The 15,556-nt window shown below is 50.3% G+C and overlaps 1 protein-coding gene across 5 annotated transcripts in view; it reads right to left on the bottom strand.

Moving 5' to 3' along the window:
- KIF1C (kinesin family member 1C) overlaps positions 1-3,513 on the bottom strand; it is a 54,559-nt gene extending 51,046 nt beyond the window's left edge. For 2 of the 5 annotated variants that reach the window (XR_014504337.1, XM_083410083.1), the window contains exon 1: positions 3,100-3,513. The gene's annotated coding sequence lies outside the window, so the exon portion shown is untranslated. Of the gene's footprint in view, positions 1-451; positions 608-830; positions 1,110-2,840; positions 2,987-3,099 lie in introns of those variants that run through there. The other 3 variants (XM_083410085.1, XM_083410086.1, XM_083410084.1) reach the window with 3 other exon arrangements.
- Positions 3,514-15,556: the final 12,043 nt, after the last annotated feature.

Genomic DNA, 15,556 nt, shown 5'->3' with positions numbered 1-15,556 from the left:
GCACTCCAAGGTTTCTGGAAAGAGAGAGGAGGTGCTCTCCCAGCCCTATCCGGAGATGCCATCAGAACCAGGAGCCTTCTGCATGCAAAGCGGATATTCTACCACTGAATCCAGGCCCCTACCCTGTCCTTGGTAACTGCAGGCCCTAACATCCCATGGAAAGGGGAGGGCAAGAACTAAGGTCATATAGGACAGGGGGGAACCCTCCTCAGTTCCCAAAATGCCACACCAGAGATTCTTCTCACTGGTAGAGAGTAGGCTAAATGGCTAAACGGCCTTTCCTGGAAACTGAGAACATAATTTAGAACAAAGTCAATTCCCCTAGAATTTAGCAGTCACATTCCCCGCCCCCCCTAACCTCTCTCCCAAATATTCAGAGAATCATATGATCACAGAGTTGGAAGGAAGCCTGAGCACAACAGCCGTCCCTGGCTGGGCTCGAACCACCAACCTTCTGTTTAACAGCCGGGCGCACCGACCCATTGCCACACCTGAGGGATTAGACAGCACAAAGCTGGACAGCTTCTGAACTGTTTAAACTGCGGCAGGATTCAAGGTCAGGTGGAAGGGCCCTCTCTGAACAGACAGCCTGGAAACCTATCCACCCCTTTTAAAAAATAAAAAAATGACATTTTGTGAGGATATTAGGAGAACGCCCAAGCTTTTAAGAACATGCCATGGGCAAAGCAGGGGCGGGGAGCACTGCCACTATCCAAGTTCACAAACACAACACACGTTTTTCTTTGTTCAGTGTAAAGCCAAACACGAAAAAGCCAAACACTTTCCACAGCACCAGGACACAACCCACCAAGCACTGCTGCCTCCATTACCTTCTTAACAATGGATGAGTATTTGGGAAGCATTTACAATCAGCCACAGGAATGGTTTCAGGCCGCAGCACGCTCCACGGATACCAGAAAATTTGCCCAACCGCTATACGAAGGGGACTCGTCTGTATACGTCCACCTCAGCTGACCCAAATAAGCGGTATCGTTTTACCCATCTTGTGCTCCCAAGAAGAGAACGCAACAGCCTGTCCTTCGATAGGACCCAGAGACAGAGCAACTTTGCATTCTCCCTCTTCCCCAACGCACCCCCGGATCGGGAATGTTTCTGTGTATTCGGAACATACACGAAGGACCGGTCATTCTCCTAAAAATAACTCCTGACAACAAGGGACACGTATCTTATGCTCCCAATCTCCACCTCCCAACTTCTCAGTTGCTCGGGCATGACCTGGAACAAATGATAAACCCCACCAGCAACACCCAGCACTGCCTCCACCACCATCAGGAGACTCCAGAGCGTCACACCCCTGTGGATTTGAGGAGGGAGGGGGCAGTCAGCGTGGTATCCTTTCTGCTACACAGGATCCTTCACTTGCCTCAGGGCAGGGTCAAGGACCAGAAAAAAAATCCCAGTGACATTTTAAACTCCCTAATTCATACATCCTACAGACTTCCCACCCCAAACAGGCATGGCCTCCAAACCAACAGAACATCTCCCGCCTACGTCAGATTAGTGTTTCCAAATCTCATTGAAAAACAGGAACAGCAAGCATGGATTGAATGTCCTCCTCCTAGTGTTCTGGGAATGGCCGGCACATTGGAGTGGCATTAGCACCCTATTCTGTCACAAACCACAGAGCCTAGGACTTGCCGATCAGAAGGTCAGCGGTTCGAATCCCCGTGACAGGGTGAGGTCCTGTTGCTCGGTCCCTGCTCCTGCCCACCTAGCAGTTCGAAAGCACCTCAAAGTGCAAGTAGATAAATAGGTACCGCTCCGGCGGGAAGGTAAACGGCGTTTCCGTGCGCTGCTCTGGTTCGCCAGAAGCGGCTTAGTCCTGCTGGCCACATGACCCGGAAGCTGTATGCCGGCTCCCTTGGCCAGTAAAGCGAGATGAGCGCCGCAACCCCAGAGTCGGTCACAACTGGACCTAATGGTCAGGGGTTCCTTTACCTTTACCTGTCACAAACTTCACGAGGCCTCTGCAAGTGGGTAGAAGGATTATGAGAACCAACAGAACAAATGGGCCATCAAACCCAGCACCCCAAAAGCAAGACGGGAATGCTTCCCTGCCTCCATGAACCCCCACATACAAAATTAATGTAGAGCCAACGCAGAAGAGCATCTAACAAAACAGGCTCTACTCCATGGAAGCTTTCTCTGATGCAATGAACCTGTGACGTTTCTCAACAAGCAGAGAGAACAGCTAACAGGCGACTTAAGCAAGTGAGCCAAGCCGTAAATGGGAAGAAGCATTACTGGGGTGCTACTGCTAGCTAGCTTAACCTGGGTCTGGTTGTAGCACTCTGTTTGCTAGAGGAAGAACTTTTCCTAGCCTCCCGTTGTAAGTGGGTTTGGGGGAAAGTTCCAGGGATTGGGGGAGGACTCCCCCCCACGCCTAACCCCACTGATCCCCACAATAAGAACCCCCCAATGGATTGAAAAGACAATAAAGGAGATTCCAAACATTAGGAAGAACTTTCTGACAAGTAACAGCTGTTTGACAGCGGATGGAGTCCCCTGGAAGTTGGCTGGAGGTTTTCAAACAGAGTTTCCGTCAGGAATCTTTAGCTGCGATTCCTGCATTGCGGTGGGGTCGGGCTAGATGACCCTTGGGGGGTCCCTTCCCACTCTACAATTCTATAGCCATAAGTCAGGAGTCTTGTTACAAGTGTCAAAAGCAAGACTTGAAGCCCTCGCAGGGCTCCTTTTCCGCGAAAGAAGAAAGGTGAAAAAGGAAAAAAAGTCGGGGGAAGTTTTCGCTGCGCACCCAAACCTCCAATCCTCCTGCGCTTTCCAGCTTCTCCGGATGAAAGCAGCCTCGGCTCCCCTACCCAGCCCAGACTCCAGCCGCCCTCCTGCTCCCGCTCCCCGCGCAGGAGATCCTCCTACGTTGCAGGAATCCTTCTGTTTGTCTCGAGGGCGCCGCCGGGCACGGGCTCTCCGCCTGGCGCGCAGGAGGGGATCCCTGCGCCCTGAGCTCCCGCTCGGCCTCCCCCGGCATTCCGATGCAAGGCGCTGCCCGCCCGCCCGCCCGCCTCTCTTTCTCCCCGGGGATGCGCCACCCCCCGCATCCCCCCCAGAAGCGCTCACCTTCCTGCGCAGGGGGGCCCGCAAACTTCGCCCCGCTCCCCGGCGCTGCAACGCCCAACTTTAGATCGCCTTTGGCTTTTTTCTGTTCCTTTCCCCCTCCGCCCCGAACTTTTCCTCGCTCTTAGGGCTGCGGATGCTGCATCACTGCCGCCGCCGGGGGAAGGGAAGGGTTTGGGGCGATCTTCGGGGGGGGGGCCTTCAATGGGGCGCCCTCCCCGGCCCGCAATGGTGGCGAGGTGGAGCAGCAGCAGCCGCCGCCGCCGCCACAGTTGCCGGCGCCCGCCGGGCAGGGCAAAGGGGAATCGGGGCGGAGCACGCGGGAGAGGACCGGCCCGGGGAGGGAGGGGAGGGGGCCCGGGGGGAGGAGACGGGCTGGGGAATGTCGCGAGACGGGAAAAAGTTTCCTGGCCCCTCCCTGGGAGGTGGGCAGTTCTTAAAAGGGCAACGCGCCCTGCGCGCTTGGAGAGCCCTGGAGGATGGAGAAGAGCGCTGCTTCCTTCCGAGGCCATCCAGGGCGCAGGGCGATGCGCGCAGGCGGGGCAGGCTCTCGCCCAGCGTCCCAAGGGCGGAGGGGCTGCATGCAGTGGCGTAGCGTGGGGGGTGCAGGCCGCACCGGGCGCAACATCTGGAGGTTAGGGGGCGCAAATCCACGGGTTAGGGGGCGCAAATTACTTGCCTTGCCCTGGGTGCTGACAACCCACGCTACGCCGCTGGCTGCATGCACCCCCTCGGAGAAGGACGAGGAGGTTCTAGGTGTCACAAAGCAATAACATTTTTTTTTACTAGTTACAGGTAGGTAGCCTGTAACTACCAGTAGCACCTTAGAGACCAACTAAGTTCGTTATTGGTATGAGCTTTCATGTGCATGCACACTTCTTCAGATACACACGAAAGTTCGTGCCAATAACAACTGGAAGGATTTTTTTTTACTATAGTTGTTATGTACATACTGATGTTCTCACCCTGGGCCAGCAGGGGGGGGATACTATAGACAGTTTTCACTCAGGTCCACATATGCAAATAAGGAATTGAAAGCGATGTTCAGTGATTGGATAGTTACAGAAAATGGTTACTGTTGCGTTGTAGTTGAGCTCTATATAAGCAGGCTGACTCAACCGTTCAGTTCTGTTCTGGCCTGTGAATAAACAAGAGCTGTCTGAAGAATCACTGTGTTGTCTGATATGTTCACCTACAACTTAACACTGGCAGCGAAGGTGGGATCGATGGACATCAGAGCACAGCCAGATGCAGCCACCCTCTGAGCTGAGCTGAATCACTGAACAGAACCAATTCAGAGCTCACCGTCTGGCTAGAGCACTGTGTTCCATCCATCGCCCACCAGGTTGGCATTGGAACCATGGCTTCACTCGTGCCTCTACCGCCGTTTGCCCCAGCCTCTGAATCGTGGGACTCCTACCTCGCTCGGTTTGACTGCTACCTCCAAGCAAATGAGCTGACAGGAGGGTCTATAGAGCATGAGCGGGGCCTCTTTCTCAGCCTTTGTGGCCCCAAAGTGTTCAAGACTGCCCGAGCATTGGTTGCGCCTCTAGCAGTCCAGGCAGCGCTGTGGGACAGGATTCAAGAGAAGCTCCTCAACCACTACGCACCAAAGCTGTGGCATCTGATATGTTCACCCATAACTTAACAACAGTATTGCTGTTGCTCTTTCTGGATCACCCTTCCTGCAGAAACCCTAAGGTGGTGGGTAGATAACACGTATAAAACCTCTAAGAGATTGGAACATGAACGACCTTAAAACATCATAAGGCGGGCTGGGGAAACCCAGACAGATGGGCGGCGTATAAATAATAAAATTATGATTGTTATTGAGCCAAAAAATCGGCCCCTAGAACGCCATAGTATTATGCTTGACCGTTCTGAAGAACTGGCCCGCTTGCTGATTTACGTACGACAGACAAACGCCACTGTCGTTATTCCGATTTCTTGCCCACCCTTCACCCAACATTGTAAGAAGGCATCCCACACTAAAACAAAATTTCAGTAAAAATAGGCGGGGTAATATTCTGTATGTGTTATAATGCAAGGCATGTGAGCTAGAGGCGGAGGAACCCTGTTGTTGGTGAGTTCGTTGGCTCAAGGAAGAGAGTTCTTGTGGGTGTTCTCCTCCCTGCACAGCTCCTGAGCATGTCTAATCCTTGTTGCATTTGGCTGTTGCATCTTCTTGGCTGTTTCCACCTCTGCCTCTTCTGGGCTGAGCATCTATTGCATGTGGTGACCTAGGGTTGCTCTTCTGCGCCTTCATCCCCTCTCCATCACTCTGTCTAAATTACAGTGGTACCTCGGGTTAAGTACTTCATTCGTTCCGGAGGTCTGTTCTTAACCTGAAACTGTTCTTAACCTGAAGCACCACTTTAGCTAATGCGGCCTCGTGCTGCTGCCGCGCCACCGGAGCACAATTTCTGTTCTTATCCTGAAGCAAAGTTCTTAACCTGAAGCACTATTTCTGCGTTAGCAGAGTCTGTAAGCTGAAGCATATGTAACCTGAAGTGTATGTAACCCGAGGTACCACTGTAACTCGCTTCTTATTTAAAATGCATAATTCATACCTAAAAATACTAGTGTGTTTTTTTATTAAATAAAAGCAAAACACATGTAGGCCTCTTCCTTAGAACTCTGATTCTCCTCTTGTTCCTTTGCAAGATAAAAATAAATCACCAACAACAAAAGCTATTCTCTCTCCCGCTCTCTCTCGCTCTCTCTATATATATATCACCAATGATGCATCTTTGTGCCTGCAAAGATGGGATGTGGGTAGAAGGTTAAGGGCATTCATAAGGAAAAGCTCCCAATGGTGTGTCCCCCCCCCCCCAATTATCCACATGTTTCAACCTCCCACGCCTATTGTAAATTTTTATGGCAGTGTGAAACGGATAAATATACAAGGCGAGGGGGGCTTTTAAACAAAAAGGTTCATTTCCCCCCTTTGACTGCTGCCCAGCTTTTATTCCAGACAACACTGCCAAGGAGACCTGCCAAAACCAGAGGAGCGCAGGGCGGGGTGGAATCCTGCCCTAACTCAGCCCACTACTGGAAAAAGCACAGCGAAGTCAGGAGGAGCACAACAACGCAAGATTAGCTCTGCTGGATCAGGCCAAAGGGGAGCCATCTAGTCATTATAGAATCATCACAGAATCATAGCTGGAAGGAACCCTGTGGGTCATCCAGTCCAACCCCACACAATGCAGGAATGTGCAGCTGTCCCCTTACAGGGATCGAACCTGCAACCTTGGCATTATCAGGTCTGAGGATCCTTGGGGTAGTTGGATTCCTCTTCCTACATCTCTCCAGTTGGAGAACTGTCCATTTATTCCTGCAAATCAAGCAATTCCTGATCTGCAAGAGGACCTCTCCTCTTACTCCGCGACTGCTAAGCTTACTCAGGAGCCTTTGGTGTGGCGCTTTGTCAAAAAAGCTTGTGAGTGACCTTTATCTATATGCTTTTTCGGGAAGGGCCTCAACAAGGAAGGCAGGGCTGTGCTGCTGTGTTAATCTGCGTAGGGCGCCATCTGCCGGAATCCATTTGCACTGCTAAGTGAGGGGGAAAGAAAGGCGGATGCCAAATGTGAGCAGCCTGAGCTTTTCAAAGGAGCAAGAGTCACTGTCTACTCCTTTGTAAACCTGTTTACTGCGTTCTCACATGGGAAAGTCGACTACCACTGCTACATCACTGATTTATAAAAAGGTAAAGGGACCCCTGACCATTAGGTCCAGTCGTGGCCAACTCTGGGGTTGCGGCACTCATCTCGCTTTATTGGCCGAGGGAGCCGGCGTACAGCTTCCGGGTCATGTGGCCAGCATGACTAAGCCGCACGGAAACGCCGTTTACCTTCCCGCCTGAGCAGTACCTATTTATCTACTTGCACTTTGACGTGCTTTCGAACTGCTAGGTTGGCAGGAGCAGGGACCGAGCAACGGGAGCTCACCCCGTCATTGCAGGGATTCGAACCGCCAACCTTCTGATCAGCAAGTCCTAGGCTCTGTGGTTTAACCCACAGCGCCACCCGCGTCCCTCACTGATTTATACCAGAGCCTAATAGGCCAGGAGGCAGCAATGGCCACCAACTTGGATGATTGTAAAATATTATTAGGCAAATAAATGACTAACAGGGCCAGCCCACCTGTTAGGCCAGGTGAAGCAACTGCCTCAGGCAACAGGATTCACAGGAGCAGCAGATCCCAGTGCAAGCCTTCACTCCAGCCTTGTTCCTGATGTAGATCTACACTCACCCCTTCTTTCCTAGCAGGGAAGGGGCGCCATTTTGTGGTTCGCCTCAGGGGCCAAAATGTCTTGGGCCGGCCCTGCCTATCAATGGCCACTCTGGCCACAATGGCTATGTGCTTAGAATAAGAGAACCATAGAGCCGAAAGGGGCCGTGAAGGTCATCCAGCCCAACCCCCTGCGATGCAGGAATCTCAGCTAAAGAATCCCGGAAACGTGGCCATCCAAACTCTGCTTAAAAACCTCCAAGGAAGAAGAACCCACCACCTTCTAAGGGAACCCATTGCACTGCTGAACGGCTTTTACTGTCAGAAAGTTCTTCCAGAGGTTGAGCTGCAATCTCCTTTCTTGTCACTTGAAGCCATGGGTTCGAGTCCTGCCCTCCTGAGCAGGAGAAAACAAGCTTGTTCCCTCCTCCATGTGATAACCCTTGAGATACCTGAAGATGGCTCTCATATCTCCTCTCAGTCTCCTCTTTTCCAGGCTGAACATCCCCAACTCCTTCAATCGTTCATCATAAGGCTTTGTTTCCAGGCCCTTAATCCTCTTGGTCTCCCTCCTCTGTGCCCCTTCCAGCTTGTCAACATCCTTCATAAACTGTGGCGCCCAGAACTGAACACAGGATTCTAGGTGGATCTATGACTCATCCCTCTATGAATTAAAGAAATGGTGGGCTCTCCTTTGACCGGAGTCCTCTTGTTCTTTCTGCGCTGCCCTTGGTTACAACAATTTGCACACAAAGTGGAAACCGGCTGCTGGCTGAGGCTTGTGGGGGAACGTTTGTTGGGGGAAAACAAACAGTACAGGAATCAAATCCCAGGTAATGACCATGGCCCTTGATGGGAGGAAACTGTGGGCAGGAAACGCTCCTGTGCATTTCCTCACGGAGGTGGCTGCAGCAGGAAACAGATGGACAGGAGTTGGCACCCGCCATGTCAGCTGGAAAATGCCATTCATTGTGGGTGCAGGCTTTGCGCTCAGATGCTAAGTCCTGTTGTCCTTTAGTCGTGTCCGCCTCTTCGTGACCCCCTGGACCAGAGCACGCCAGGCACTCCTGTCTTCCACTGCCTCACACAGTTTGGTCAAACTCATGCTGGTAGCTTCGAGAACACCGTCCCACCATCTCGTCCTCTGTCGTCCCCTTCTCCTTGTGCCCTCCATCTTTCCCAACATCAGGGTCTTTTCCAGGGAGTCTTCTCTTCTCATGAGGTGGCCAAAGTCTTGGAGCCTCAGCTGCAGGATCTGTCCTTCCAGTGAGCACTCAGGGCTGATTTCCTTAAGAATGGAGAGGTTGGATCTTCTTGCAGTCCATGGGACTCTCAAGAGTCTCCTCCAGCACCAGAATTCAAAAGCATCCATTCTTCGGCGATCAGCCTTCTTGATGGTCCAGCTCTCACTTCCATACATCACTACTGGGAAAACCATAACTATACGGACTTTTGTTGGCAAGGTGATGTCTCTGCTTTTTAAGATGCTGTCTAGGTTTGCCATCACCTTTCTCCCAAGAAGCAGGCGTCTTTTAATTTTGTGGCTGTTGTCACCATCTGCAGTGGCCATGGAGCCCTAGAAGGTAAAATCTCTCACTGCCTCCATTTCTTCCCCTTCTATTTGCCAGGAGGTGATGGGACCAGTGGCCATGATCTTCATTTTTTTGATGTTGAGCTTCAGACCATATTTTGCACTCTCTTCTTTCACCCTCATTAAAAGGTTCTTTAATTCCTCCTCACTTTCTGCCATCAAGGTTGTGTCATCTGCATGTCTGAGGTTGTTGATATTTCTTCCGGCAATCTTAATTCCGGTTTGGGATTCATCCAGTCCAGCCTAAATCCTAAGAATGTATAACGGTACAGCTAGAAGGGTCATCTAGGTTCATCTAGTCCAACCCCCTGAAATGCAAACAGTGTGGGGGATCTTGTCCCTACACACTTGCCACTCCGGGGGGGAAACACTCCACATTTCCTAAGCATCTTCATGCAAAGCCTGAGAGTGTATTGGAGAGCCATTGTGGTATAATGGTGAGGGTGTTGGACCAGGACCTGGTGAAGGGGTACAGTTAGGGTTACCCCAGAAAGCCCTAAAAACTGTTTGTGAATCCCCCCCCCCCAGCCAGGCCTCGGCGTACGCATTTTAAAAAACTGCAATTTCCTCTAAGACAAAAAGCACAAGCTAAGCAGTCCTCTTTGTAACAAAAACGCTGTAACAAACCTAGAGCTGAGAACAGAAAACCTTTCGGTTCCCAGATCTAAGCAACCTTGTCCTGGTACATTGATTTGCAACATACTTCCGGGAACAGAACCAGGGAACGAAAAAAGCAACATTCTATGTAAGAATCTGTGAAGGGGGACAGGGAAAAAGGGGTTTGAAAAAAAGGATAAAACCTGCTTGTAAAATGTTTTCGGTGCGGCCTGTCTTTTGTGAACTGAATCACACAGGTGCCTCTGCCCCTCCGGAATGGCAGAATAAAACGCTCTTTCTCTGGATTAACCCCTTGGTGTCGTTTGGCTCCTTTTGTCTCTGCTCGGGTGCAACAATTATTCCTACCCGTGGATTAAAAAGGCTACATATTTCTGGTGCGTCGGCCGGGAATAACCACGTTCCCCGAGATCGAGGGACAAAGAGGTCCAGGGCGTCACTGCAAGGCGAGCAGCTCAGGATCCTGGGTCAACAGTTCCAGCGCGCATCCTGCCAACTTCGTGGGAGGGACTGGCCACCCGTTCCTGAGTGGACACGCGACAAGTGACGGAGAGAAAGAGCAACGGCCGTGCAGAAAGAAGGTACCTCGAGGAAAAAGGTAAGCTCCACAGGGATAGGTGGGAGCAATAAGAGAGTCTGATCAACTCCGCCAGCAGGGTAGAAGAAGTGCCACTGGTTTTGGTATTGCCCAGAAAAGCAGCAAAAAGGATGCTGCAGGGCGCCGGTCGAAGTCTAAGCGCTGCCGGTTATGGTTGGTTTTGTGCCCAGAAGAAGCAGTAGAGTGCTCTTGGGCCCCGGTCGAAGTCTAAGCGCTGCCGGTTATGGTTCTTTTTGTGTCCAAAAGAAGCAGTAGAGTGCTCTTGGGCCCCGGTCGAAGTCTAAGCGCTGCCGGTTATGGTTCTTTTTGTGTCCAAAAGAAGCAGTAGAGTGCTCTTGGGCCCCGGTCGAAGTCTAAGCGCTGCCGGTTATGGTTCTTTTTGTGTCCAAAAGAAGCAGTAGAGTGCTCTTGGGCCCCGGTCGAAGTCTAAACGCTGCCGGTTGTGGTTATTTTTTTGGGGGGGGAAAGGGGATTGGGGGAGGTGCATGGGTTTTTGTTTTTTTCTGAATGTGCGTGTGGGGACACTCCAGTGAATGTTTTGAGTGTGTGAGACGTTGAAAGCAACGTCCGGCCTGTGACTGAGTGAGAGAAAATAACGTTAGGAGGGCTGAGTGTCCCAGTGTCCCCAGGATCCCAGAGTCATGGGAAATAAAAGCAGTAAAACAATTCTTGAGACACCACTACAGAGCTTTCTGGAAAACTGGAAAAGTGCCATGAAAGCAGAAGAGTGGGGATGTAAACTCAAAAAAAGCAGACTCCAACATTTATGTGAAGTTGACTGGCCTTCGTATTTACCAGAATGGCCTACTGGAGGATCCTTTGATCCAAACTTGGTCAACATTTTATGGAGTAACATTTTCAAGGCCCACACAGATCAGATTCCCTATATTTCTATCTGGAAAGCCAATGTGGATCAAAATCCCTCATGGCTTCGGAAAAATAGAATTGTGACTGCCCAAGTCAAACTGTGTTCAGTACAATTACAAGTTAAAAAGCCGCCAGTTTTGCCAGTCCTGGAAGAGGAGATAATTACCCCACCACCACCATATGCAGCAACTGCGCCAAGGCAATCAAATAGGGCTGCCTCTCCACCCAATGCCCAGACTGAGGACCCAAATGAGAAGATTCCCCCCTCTGCCCCTCCCCAACCCCCTTTTGATGCAAGCAAGGAAGGTGAAGAGGAAGGTGATGATGATGGTGATGATGATGACTTCAGAAAAACTCTAGATAAAGAGATAAGATGGACTAGTAAGCAGTCTGACAGAGTGTTCCAGTATGTAGAACCGTTTAAAAGAGTGAGCTGGATGTGGCTTCTTGGTTCTAGAAGCAGCACAATGCAAGGATGTGAATTGGCAGACAGAAAGAAACAGAGCAGAAGGCTTTGAGAGCCGCATAGGACAGAACTGTTAAAAAAAGAGACAATTAAACCCAAGGGATTGAAAACCCTGGGAGTACAATTTTGACCACTGAGGAGGTCCGCAAGGTAAATGCCTGTGCCAGGGAACAGCTCAAGGCAGCAAATAATACTGATGTTGCAATTGAGGTAGCTAAAACTCCACTTTGATGGCCCCACCCCACCGAGTGTACGACCCCCTGGAGTCATCCGATGTACAGGACCACAGACCTCCAAGCACTTTTTAAATCAGAATCCTTCTTTCGAAGAGGACCCAGCCAAAATAATTAGGGGTTTGTCTTCAAGCAGCCAGAAAGCCAAAAATGCAAGAGGGTGTCCACGGGAGGGAAAGAAGACGCCTAGGGAAGAAACCAGTGCACCATCTGCAGGCAAGAGGGTCATTGGGAAATGGAATGCCCATAGGCCCCACGCCCGACACACCCCACCCCCACAGGCTGGGAACAATAAGATTTCTCAAAAATTATTTCTTCTCATCTGTGTTCTTGCTAAAAGACTGTTGCAGCTAGAAGCAAGTGAACTAACTGTTTCTAACATTCATTCATGCAAGTAACAGGACATCAGCTTTTTTTTTTTTTTTTCCCCCTTGTGCCAGGCACTTGGAGGTAGCTTCAGAGCGTTATCTCTTGGCTGCTATCCCAAGAGGAAAATGCTGCATTCTCACCAACCAGCTACCCTGAACCCCACACTCTCTGGATTTACGGTTCAGCCACAAAAAAACCCAGAAGGCCAAGGGTTACCCACCCCCCTTGCCCCAAGCACTAACCTGAGGAAAGTGACTTTCTTAAAAGCAAGTGAATGCTTTCTGTGAACTTTGTCAAGTTTTTCTTTTTAAGGTGCAATTTTACTCTGAAAAAGGAGCTGCAGCATAACATAGGAATTTTGAAACTTTGATATTTTGCCAGAAGCAAGGGAACACATTGGACACTAGCAAACTTGGCAGATGAAAACTGAAATTTGCAACATGGCTTACAGGCCACGAGAGCTCTGAAATTTAGAGCACATGAATGAGACTTTAAAAAAAAAAATCTCAGCTGGCAAAACTAAACCCAAGGAACAGAACTGTTAACCCCTTGTGAAGTTTCCTGCCAAGCATACCCTTTTGAATTAATGTTTGCTAGGCCTATACCTTAGGTGCAAATGCTATCTGTCAATGTACAGTCGTTCTGCCGTGTGTTTCTTTTTCTCTTCTCTTGACAGGTAAACCGGCCAGAGGCTGTCCTGTTTCTCTACAGCTGTTAAAGTCACCAGCATCTGTGACACCTGATCTGCACTGGCCCCTTCGACTCACCCCAGACGCCCAGACATCGCTCCAGCATTGTTGGAAGAGACCCAAGATGTCCAACGCCCACCAGACTACAGCCCTGCTCACGTCACTCCGGAAGCTGACGTTTTGCACGGCTCAAGAATCCAGCATGGATTGAAAGAGGACATTTTCACATTTTCTTTCCTTTTCCTTTTGTATAACTGAACTTTATTGAAGGTACCTGGGCCTGGTTTGCTTTACGCCACCCCTGCAGAGGAGGGTGTCTAGTGGGTCTTTTCTTTCAGTGTAATTACACCCCAGCCCACTCCCCAGCACTTACCTAAGCCCCTCCACATGCATACAATGGCTCAAATACGACTGTGGGTCCCCGTGCTGGTATTTCTGATGCCTTTGACCTTTGAAATGCCAATACCACTCACGGTGACCAGACAACTGCTGCAATCGTGGGGGGCCCACCACACATATAATAAATGGATTCAGGTTGCTGAGATGGTTGCGTTCTCTGCAAATCGGACCAATTGTGCCGTTTGCACTCTGGCCCCTGTAGATGCTCTGGGAAGAATGCCACTCCTCCCTGTGCCTTGGAATGAATCCTTGGTTACAACTCCACTTGTTGCCTTCCAGCCTCTGGGCAACCATTCTTCTTTATGGAATCATTCTGTCCCTTTCCAGGTTCACAGGATCACTGGCTGCCTTTGTGTCAACAAATCAAATGACGCTAGTGACGCTCAGACCTATGTGGGCACTTCCCACTGTGATCGTACCTTCCCAGCCCCAACTAACATGCCTGAGTCCAAGACAGGAACTTTTTCTGGTTCCAAATTGACTGCATGCCTGGCCCGCTTGCTGACAGGCACCATATCTGCCCATGGTCAGGACGTTTACTGGGTGTGTGGCAGAAAGGCCTATCATGCCCTCCCAAGAGGATGGTATGGGGTCTGTTTTCCAGCCTACTTAATACCCCCCATGTGGATTCCTGACCAGATACCCTCTGCACCCCCTAGAAGGAGGCGTTCGGCTGACCTGGCAACACTTGCAGGTGGCAGCTCCCAGAATTGGGGCCAAAATCAGTGGCCTCCGGAAAGGATATTGGCCCATTATGCTCCAGCCTCTTGGAATCGGGGAGAGAAAATCTCTGGGGCAAGGGGGCCAATCTATAACTTGAACCGCATAATCAGACTCCAGGCAGTGGTAGAGATTGTTGCTAACATGACAGCCACGGCCCTTAGGCTAATTGCCACGCAATTGGATGAGACACGCAATGCGTTTCTCTCAGTCCGATTAGCGTTGGACTTTCTCCTGGCGCAACATGGCGGCTTTTGTGCAGCCTTAAATCTCACAGGTGGGGCCTGTTGCTTTAACATCTCTGATCATGGTGAGGCCATTCGCAATTTGGCAGCAGGATTTGAAACAGTGGCCCATATTCCTACCCAAACTTGGGAGGGATGGGACATGTCATGGCTTGACTGGTTGCCAAAACTAGGATGGGTAAAAGGCCTGTTTTTGCTGCTGCTTGGCCCACTTTTCATTTTGCTAATTTTTTGCTTTTCTGTACCTTGCTTGCTGCAATGCTTGCATACAATGACACGCAATATGATTTCTCGCATGCTTCGCCCCCAGATTATAGCTCTGACCCGAGAATATCAGCCTGTGCCTTCCTGGGACGAGCCTTTTTGAGAAAAAGGCTGTCCAAAATTGAGAGGTATGGAATGAAGGGGTACAGTTAGGGTTACCCCAGAAAGCCCTAAAAACTGTTTGTGAATCCCCCCCCCCCAGCCAGGCCTCGGCGTACGCATTTTAAAAAACTGCAATTTCCTCTAAGACAAAAAGCACAAGCTAAGCAGTCCTCTTTGTAACAAAAACGCTGTAACAAACCTAGAGCTGAGAACAGAAAACCTTTCGGTTCCCAGATCTAAGCAACCTTGTCCTGGTACATTGATTTGCAACATACTTCCGGGAACAGAACCAGGGAACGAAAAAAGCAACATTCTATGTAAGAATCTGTGAAGGGGGACAGGGAAAAAGGGGTTTGAAAAAAAGGATAAAACCTGCTTGTAAAATGTTTTCGGTGCGGCCTGTCTTTTGTGAACTGAATCACACAGGTGCCTCTGCCCCTCCGGAATGGCAGAATAAAACGCTCTTTCTCTGGATTAACCCCTTGGTGTCGTTTGGCTCCTTTTGTCTCTGCTCGGGTGCAACAATTATTCCTACCCGTGGATTAAAAAGGCTACACTGGGAGGCCAGTTTGGATCCTCCTCACTCGGCCATGAAGCTCAGTGTGTGACCTTTGGCCGGTCCTCACCTCTCAGCCTCACCTGCCTCGCAGGGTTGTTGTGAGGACCAAACAGGCAGGGGAGATCTCCCTCAAAGAATTCTGGGGGTTGTAGTTCAGTCCTCACGGAGCTGCTGTTCCCAATCACCTCTGACAGACTACAGCCCCCAGAATTCTCTGAGGGCGCAGGGAACGAATGTGCTTGAGCCCCAAATACAAAACAAAAACTCCTCCATTTCTAGGCTTCAGCCTAGAAAACCACCCAGACATAATCTGAGTAATTACTTCTTCTGTTTGCCTGACCAGCAGCAACCTTCTTAGTCCCTCCTTTAGGGCTGTTTTCTCTTACATATCCGAGGAGAATAACGGCCCCCATTGTTTCCCTCATCCTCTCCCTGGCGGCCTCTGTTTCCCTCACTTTTTCCTACATATTTGAGAACAAGCTGCCCCTTCCCTACTGTTTGGTAAATGTTGCC

Source organism: Podarcis tiliguerta, assembly GCF_965153285.1.
Source record: "Podarcis tiliguerta genome assembly, chromosome: 13".
NCBI lineage: Eukaryota > Metazoa > Chordata > Lepidosauria > Squamata > Lacertidae > Podarcis > Podarcis tiliguerta.
This window is presented reverse-complemented; position numbering and strand designations above follow the sequence as displayed.